The 9256-nt window shown below is 41.3% G+C and overlaps 1 pseudogene; it reads right to left on the reverse strand.

Annotated features, from left to right (window-relative positions):
* The window catches only part of LOC112512869, a 16259-nt pseudogene extending 7409 nt beyond the window's left edge, over positions 1-8850 (reverse strand).
* Positions 8851-9256: the final 406 nt, after the last annotated feature.

A 9256-nucleotide genomic window follows, 5' to 3' on the forward strand; every position in this document is an offset into this window, starting at 1 on the left:
TACATATGCTAGTCATTATCATATTACTTCAACCTTAAACCCGAAATAATATTTAACTAGGGACATTTAGAATACATTATTCTAAGGTTATTTATTATGAATAATTAAAACACATAATATAATATAGACATAATAAAATGGGCAATGCCTTTATATTTATCAATTTCATGAAACAAACTCAAAGTTACAATCATCATATGTTTGGTTTTTGGGCATTCACTAACATGATTCTCTTCTTCAGCTTTGCTTCGCTCCACCGCTTGTTCTTTTCCACCAGCTTCAGGTTCTTCTCATGCTCTGCTTCTGCAATAGAAAGAAGTTTATCCTGGGCTTGGACAGTGTTGACCATTTTCTTGGACTTTCTCTTGGGGAGGACCTATACAGCTAGTGACTTGGCCAGCTTCAAGCTATCTTCAGTCTGCTTTTTCTGAAGCTCTAACTCTTCTTCAGCCCTCAATGCCTTGAGTCCTTCAGCTTCAAAAAGGAAGTCAAACTCACCACCACTAGAGGTATGAAGAGAAATTTTTACTCCAGTCTGGTCAAGTGACTCCTTCAGCTGAGACATCTGCTGGTCGGTAGGAGCACATGAGACAGGGTGATCAGGGACCCACTCCAGTCGACCGCAGGTTGTTGATGGAATTTGAAGTTGATACAAGGAAGTGACTACTACCTAACAATAGTCTTCAAAAATAGGTTGTTGAGGGATTTTGAACAATACCTTCAAGTTACCTTCTTCAACGACCGCCTTGCCCTTATACTTGGGGTCCTGGTTCCTTGTTTGAGTAGATTGGCCTTCCCTTTGCTCCCCCTGGGATGCAGAATCCCTGAGAGCAACTCCCTTGGTGGCAGTTGATGGCTTTTGGTACTTGCTGGTAAAGTCATCTTCGTCATCATCGTCGTTGTCGCCATCTAGGTCACTTCCGGGGTCTGGAATGGTAGGTTCATCATCCTCATCATCATCTTCGTCTTCATCATCATTATCATCATTATCAGCAGTGATGGAAGGGGCATCATCCCTAGGGATGGCATCGACAACCTCAGCTGGAGCAGCTTCGTGGTCGGGATTACTAGAGCAGCAACCGCTTCAGCTCTAGGAGCCTCAGCTTCAGCTTAACCTGTAGCTGATACTGGACCAACAGCCTCAGAAGGATCAGGAACAGCATCAGATGATACACCAGCATTGGACCTCATCTCCCCCTCTCTGGCTAAGACTTAAGAGAATTGGCCAGAGAGTTCGTCTAAGCGCTGACGCTGGAGAACCATTATCTTCTCTAGCCTTGACAGAGCACCGGCTAGAGTTGTCGTTGCCTCATGCGTATCATGGAGCTGGGCGCGATCATCGGTAGTGAAAGAAAGAGGAATCACTGGAGCTAGTTGACGAACAGTCTGCAGTGAAAGAAAGAGAAATCCATTGAAGAAGACCAGTCTGCTGATCGGCGACAGCCTGAGCATCGTCAACCCTGCTAGAGAGAACAACAATGGCGTCGGTGTTGGCTTAATCAACTTATTGGAGAGTCTAGAGATGACTCTAAAGTTCTTGAACGTCCGCCTAGATAGCGAGAAAGCTTGGTGGGACATCTCCTGGTGGACTTCTGTTACTCGGCAGAGGACGGTATCAACAGTAGGGAGGAGAAGTTTAATATCAGATGACATATCATAGTCATCATCAATCTCTTCATCCCTTCCATTTTCTTTCTGGCCCCTATCCTCTTCTTCTCCTTGAGCATCAGGCTGATGCAAAGAAGAAGGACCTGCAAGAGAGGAAGTGCGAGCAAAAGGCTCAAGGTTAGTAGAAAAGAACGGGTAGGATGATGGAGTACCTGAGGGGCCATCAATGACAACAAAAGGATTGTCACTAGTGTGAGCAAAGATGTCGTCGAGAGGATGGATATCTGTATGCTGAGGAGCGTCGAGAGGAGCAAACTCAGGTCCAGTGGTGCATGTCTCAGTATCAGGGAGGACGATCACTGATACATCATCGACATGTGTAAAGACCAAAGAAGGAGGATAAAAGAAAATGGTCAAGAAAAGGCGTGGGTGTTCAGCGGCGGTGCTGATATTCACACCTTCAGTGATTTGGGTCACTGAGGCGGTTGGGTTAGGTACCACTGATACGACAGTGATGGGAGAAATCACTGAAGAGCTAGGAGGGATAGCTGAAGACGCCTCAGCGGTAAGGCTAGTTTTAATAGCTTAAACCTTTTGAGAGGCTTCAGCCAAGACGTGGTTGTCCCCTTTTTGGACATCTTGACTCTCTGAGGAGAACCAAGAGTTGGTTGAGAATATATTTTTGAAGGGGTTTTGGTGGCTTGGCTGGACGCGGTGGGGTTTACCCTTGTCGTGGCCACCTGAGGAGAAGAGGTAGTGATGGACACAATAGAAGTTAGTGCCACATCACTGTCCCTCAGCTTATGATCTAGAATCCTGGATCCAAGCTTGGAAACCTGGAGGATTCCTTTCGTGGAGTAATGATCTTTAAAGATCTTTGCAAACACCATTGAAAGGAACCTGGTTTAAGGCACCACCTTTTCTCTCTGGCGCTTGTTCTGCTTGAGCACCAGGTCATCGAAAATGACCGCAACATAATTTATATTACGATGTTGAATTGCAAATACGCCTATGGTTAAGGCGATCCTAGAGGCCTGGTCCTAACCTTCAGTTTTTCCACCCATGCACTGGATGAAATGAGAGAACAGATATTTCCAGGCAGTTAACATCTTGTTCTTCTCAATCTTGGACAAGGACTTCATGGGAGCACTTAAGTCCTTCTTCATTGGCCACTGATTGCCAATGGCATCGAGAAATTTGATGTTCTCGACAGTGGTTGGTTCGCTGTCGTAGGGGCCTTTGGGAAGGCGAAGAGCCGACCTGAATATGGTGATGCCAAACTTCACTTCCATGCGGTTAAAGGTGAAGTTGATCTGCTCCGTTTGGCGTCCAGGCTTGACCTCGACCTCAACAACTTCAGCAGTGAACCAGAACTACTGAAGAAAATCTTTCACCATGATGGGCTCATGATTGAGTGTGAAGCCCTATGACGACTGCTTGAGGAAGTCAGCCGCTTCTTGGTAGTCCGCCTTGGATGAGGGAATATCCAACAAGGCAATGTGGTTGTTGGCTTTGAAGGATACCTCATCGATTGAGAAGTTGACGTTCTTGGTGGCCATCTGTTTGTAACAAGAAGAAATAGGACAATCAGGTTGTTAGTATAAACCAAGAGTATTTGGGAAGATAATATAGAAAAAGTTTTTGAAATAATAAAAACTTCTTTTGAAAAATCCTTAAAGAAGATTTAGGGTTTTTCAAGAGGAATATGTATAAAGAAATAAGATTATAACCACGAAAGAGATTATTAAATAATCTTTAGAGTTTAATGTATTAAGAGAACAAAGTTCTTAAACAGATTAAACATATTTCTTATAGCAAAAGAGAAAGAAGAAGATATTGACCTTTGAAGATTAAGGAGAAAGGTCGAAGAGTGTTTGGAGATTTGAGAGAGTTCTTGCTTTGGAGAGATCTTAGCAGAGTTTTGTCTAAGAAATTTGAAAGCGTAAAGAGAAAAGTGGAGAAAAAGTCTCATATTTATAGGTAGGAGGAGAGAGAAGGAATATGAGAGGGTAAAAAAAGACGACGGTTCGGGAAAGTGGTCATGATGAAAGAGACCACGTTCTCATCCATGATTGGATGGCATTAAATGAGGTAGCGTAATGACAGAACCTTTTGCGCGTCTCAAAGTGTTGCGCATAGTAAATAGAGAATGTCATCATTAAGACGGTTCATTTACTATTTTCTTTTAAAAACAATTAGTTTTTAAGAAAATGAAGAGTCATACAGTGTTTAACTAAACATTGATAAGACCGTTTAAAACATTTTATCACTGAAAAGAAAGATTCAGTGATGGTTTTAAGGCATCAGTGTCAGTGATAAGAGAGTCACTGAAACTGGCATTTAAAAAATGTTTTAATCACTGAAGGAGAAAGGGTTAGTGATCGTTTTGATTTTTTTAAGAGAAGTATAAAGAAATACTTAGATATGGTCAGTGATAAGAGAATCACTGAAACCCACTTTTAAAACTTTAATCACTGAAGAAGAAAAGCTTTAGTGAAAGTTTTAAGTTTGAAGAAAAGAAAAGAGTAATCATACATGAGAGAGAAAAAATATATTTACTCAAGAGTTCAGTGTCAAAGATAGAGCACTGAATCATTTCACTTACTGAGTGATGCTTAATAGCTGAAGATTAATCTTCAGTGTTCAACATTCCCAATTCGTTGATCAAGATGTTAAATCATGTCTCATCAAGAGGTTTGGTGAAAAGGTCAGCGAGTTGATACTCAGTTGGAACGAAGTGAAGTTCAATATCACCATTTATAACATGATCTCGGATATAATGATATCGGATCTCTATATGTTTGGTCTTGGAGTGAAGTACAGGGTTGTTTGTAATAGCAATAGCACTAGTGCTATCACCATAGATAGGAACCTTTGAAAACTGAAGATCGTAGTCCAGTAGCTGGTTTTTCATCCAAAGGATTTGGGCACAGCGGCTACATATTCAGCTTCAGCTGTTGATGTGGACACTGAATTTTGCTTTTTACTTGTCCAGCTCACCAACTTTCCACCTAGAAGCTAACAGCCTCCAGTGGTACTTTTCCTATCAATTTTGCAACCTGCAAAATCACTATCCGAATAACCGATTAGGTCAAAACCTGAAACTTTAGGGTACCAAAGACCCATATTAGGAGTTTCCTTAAGATATCTGAATATGCGTTTGACAGCAATCTGATGGGATTCCTTTGGTTCAGCTTGATATCTTGCACATAAGCAAGTGGAGTACATGATATCGGGTCGGCTAGCTGTGAGATACAGTAGGGAGCCGATCATTCCTCTGTAAATAGTAACATTTACAGGCTTTTTATTTGGATCCTTGTTGAGAGAGAGTGGAGGAGCTATTGGAGTCTTCATAAATGAACTGTTGGATAGATCAAACTTCTTCAGCATGTCTCAAACATACTTACTTTGGTTGATAAAGATACCTTTATCTGATTGTTTGATCTGAAGACCTAAAAAGAATGTTAGTTCTCCCATCATGTTGATCTGATATTCTTTCTTCATGCGTTCAGCGAAACGAAAACATAAAGAGGGATTAGTGGAACCAAAGATAATATCATCGACATAAATTTGGACAAGAATGATGTGACCTTTAATTTTTCTAAGAAATAAGGTCTGGTCAATCTTTCCATAAGAGAATTTCTCRGAGATGAGAAAAGATGAAAGGGTATCATACCAGGCACGAGGAGCTTGCTTTAACCCATAAAGAGTTTTATCCAACCTATAGACATGGTTTGGATACTTACGGTCAAGGAAACCTGGAGGTTGTTCAACATAAACTTCCTCTTGAAGTTTCCCATTAAGGAAAACGCTCTTTACATTCATCTGAAAGACTTTGAAGTCTCTATTGGCAGCAAAGGCTAGAGAGAGTCGAATTGTTTCGAGTCTAGCCACTGGTGCGAAGGTTTTGTCATAGTCGATTCCTTCTTCTTGTCTATAATCATGAGCAACAAGCCGAGCCTTATTACGGGTTACCACACCATCTTCATCGAACTTGTTGCAATAGACCAATTTGGTGTCTATCACTGATTTGTCAGATGGACGTGGGACAAGGTACCAGACTTTGTTCCTATCAAACTCAATGAGTTCTTCTTGCATGGCAAGGACCCAACTAAGGTCAGAGATAGCATCATTGATTTTCTTGGGTTCAACTAAAGAAAGAAAGTTGACAAAGAGACAGATATTACCCAGACCACGACGTATCTTGATACCTACATCTGGATCACCAAGAATTTGATGAATTGGATGGTCTTTAATCCATTGCTGAGTCGGTAAAGTAATTTCATCTGAATAAGCTAGTTCAGGAACAGAAGATGAGGCTTCAGCAGTAGAATCTTCAGCAATAGGGACTATCGCCAAAGGAGCCTCGGATTCAGCGACTGAAACGGGTTCAGAAACTGAAGGCATTTCATTCACTGATTGATAAGCATTTGAAGTAAAAGGAGGAACACAGCTAATGGTCACAATAGCGATCTCTGAAGAAGATGCGTTGGAGTGACTAGTTGTAACTGGAATGATGAGTGGATCATCTTCAGCTTCAGGAGATTCAGTGTTGAGAGGAGCACTGTAGGAAGCTTAAGGTTGTCCATAGTGAGAACATCCAGTTTTCACATTCATCCTCATCATTTAAGATGGGTTTTGAATTAGCTGATTGAGATTCGTCAAAGGTGACATGAATAGATTCCTCTATTGTCTGTCTTCATTTGTTGAATACTCTGAAGGCTTTGGATACTGAAGAATATCCAAGAAAGATTCCTTTATCAGCTTTGGGATCGAACTTTCCAAGTTGGTCGCGATTGTTGAGAATGTAACAAGTACAAMCAAATATGTGAAGAAAGCTTATAGAAGGCTTTCATCCATGCAATAGTTCATAAGCCGTCTTCTTGAATCTTTTCACGATCTGCGATCGATTTTGAGTGAAACAAGCGGTGTTGACAGCTTCAGCCCAGAATTGAGTAGGGAGATGGGATTTGTTGAGCATTGATCGAGCAGCCTCAATGATAGTTTGATTTCGTCTTTCAGCGACCCCATTCTGTTGAGGAGTTCTCACTGAAGAAAAGTTGTGAGATATTCCCTTGTCCTCAAAGAAGTTATCCATAGTACTATTTTTGAATTCAGTACCATGGTCACTTCTAATAGATCGTACTTTAACATTGTTTAGTACTTCTATCTTCTTGATGAACGAAATAATTTCTTCAGGTGCTTCATCTTTGGATCTGAGAAAGAAGACCCAAGTGTACCTGACATACTCATCAACAATGACGAGTGTAAACTTCTTTCCAGCTAGGGATTGCATGTTGACTGGACCAAAGAGATCCGTATGCAATAGCTGAAGAGGTGCAGTCACTGAAGAGATTTGCTTAGACTTTAAGCTAGCTCTTGTGTTTTCCTTTGTCACATGCTTAGCAAAGAGATTCCTTTGCAAATGAATGTTGAGGAAGACCAGTGACAAGATCATTTCTTGACAGCTCACTGAGTGTCTTGAAGTTTAGATGAGATAGCCATTTATGCCATAGCCAGTTAAGATCTTACGAGGCTTTAGAGAAGAAGCAGCTATTCTCAGTGAGAGGAGAATTCATATTGATGATGTTTACATTCTCTAGACGAGAACCGGTTAAGGCAACCTTATCATCTTTGTCAAGAACATGACATGAATTCTTTGAGAACTTAACTGTATAATATTTATCACACAGTTGACTGATGCTAAGAAGATTGCGCTTCAGTCCTTCAACATATGCAACGCGTTTGAAAGTTGTTGAACCATTGGTTAATATACCAAAACCTTTGGTATATCCTTTTCTGTTACCTCCAAAAGTTACAGAAGGTCCTCTTTCTTCCTTGAAATGAGTTAGAAGGGATTTATCTCAAGTCATATGTCTTGAACATCGTCTATCAAGATACCATATACCTTTGACATCCTGTACAAGAAAACAAATTAAGAATGCTTTTGGCACCCAGCTATTGGGGTCCATCTTTATTAGAGGCTTCATCCATTGTAACTGAAGAATCAGGATCAGTATATGGCATCACTAAACCTAAGGAGGATTGAGTGGAGAAAGGAACAACCTCTAACACTACTAAAGTAGTTTTAGTGGAAGTCTTCACCGAGCCTGATGAAGAGGCTTTAGTGGTAGGAACAACAACGTCTGAAACTGAAGACTTTTCAGCAGGAATTGTCTTCGCTGAGCCTGAAGAAGAGGCTCCAGCGGTTTTCCTCACCTTGGTTGCTTATGCAGCCTTTGTGGATTATTTCACCTTGGTTGATTTTTCAGCCTTGGCTACTTTCTTGCCCTTAGCTGGTGAACCAGCTTTGGCAGCAGAAGGACACTTGCTGGCAATATGTGTTTTTTCACCACAGTGTTTACACTTCCTAAAGCCTAGAGTAGCTTTAGTGCAAGGAAGTATCAGACTAGAAGCAGGACCAGCTCCAAGGATTCCCTTCTCATTGGTTCTAGGAGGAACCTTTGAGGAATTGGATTCCTTTGGTGAAAATTTCACCTTGAGCTGTGACTTGGATTTCTGAAAGGGTTCAGATTTCCTAGTCCCTGAAGAGGAAGAAGCTTTACAAGCTGAAGGAATAGACCTTGATCTATTAGACTTGTTAGACTTCTTGGGAAGGGATGCCATGACAACGGATTTACCTTTGTCTTTGCAACCAGAACTCGAAGGAGTTTCTTTAAGATGACTCTCAGTAAAAGAAGAAGACTGAGAGAAACAAGTGTTAGGAATAGAAGAGACGAAGGTGCCAAATTTGAGCATGGACCTGTCTGTAACACGTTCTTCCTAATCATAGGAGAATCAAAGACCAATCGTTACCTTGGCGGGGATCTGAGCGTTAATGATCTCAAAGGCCTTGATGGAAGCTTTGCACCACCCTTCAATGGTAGCTTTCTCAGCTTTGAGTTCAGCGATTGCTCGCTCACGCTCAGCTATAGCCTTCTCACGTTCAACAGTGATGGTTTGGTTCACAATAACCTGATCTTTAAGATTTTCCTCTACAGAGGTCAATTCTTTGATCTTAGAATGACAAATCTTCAATTGCTCTTGAAGATCAACGTTAAGCATTTCTGCTTTCGATTTGCCATTGAGGGCATTGTAAGGGTCTACCGTCAACGTATCTAGTGCAGAAAAACTGGAAGAAGAAGAAGGTTTATTCAGGAAACATACCTGAGAAATAGAAGAGGTGGATGGCTCAGAGAAAGTAGATGCTTCTGAAGAACCTTCATCTGCATCTATGGCCATTAAGCAGATATAGGTTGTATCCTCTTCATCTGAAGATGATTCATCGGATGACTTAGCCCAGTCATGCTCTTCAGCGACAAGGCCTTTAGCCTTACGTTGGTGGTTCTTCATCTTTCAGTACTTCAATTTCTGTTTTAAGTACTTTTCATCTTTAGTCCTGAAGGAAGAAGGAGCTTTGGAGGATGGCGTCGCAGTCTTCTTCGATCTGTATTCACCTACAAAATGTCTGGGCCGGTGACAGTTGTAGCAGACAGCTGAAGCCTTGTCTATTCTTTCAGACTTTGGCTTTTCCGTAAGGGACAGCTGAGGAGATCTGCGAAAGTTGCTCTTACTGGCGAACCTCCTGAAAGACTTAGTCAGGAGGGCCAGGGACTTATCAAAATCTGTTAAGTCAGATTCGGGAATA

This window comes from Cynara cardunculus (genome assembly GCF_001531365.2).
Source record: "Cynara cardunculus var. scolymus isolate 2C chromosome LG 5, CcrdV1, whole genome shotgun sequence".
Classification (NCBI taxonomy): domain Eukaryota; kingdom Viridiplantae; phylum Streptophyta; class Magnoliopsida; order Asterales; family Asteraceae; genus Cynara; species Cynara cardunculus.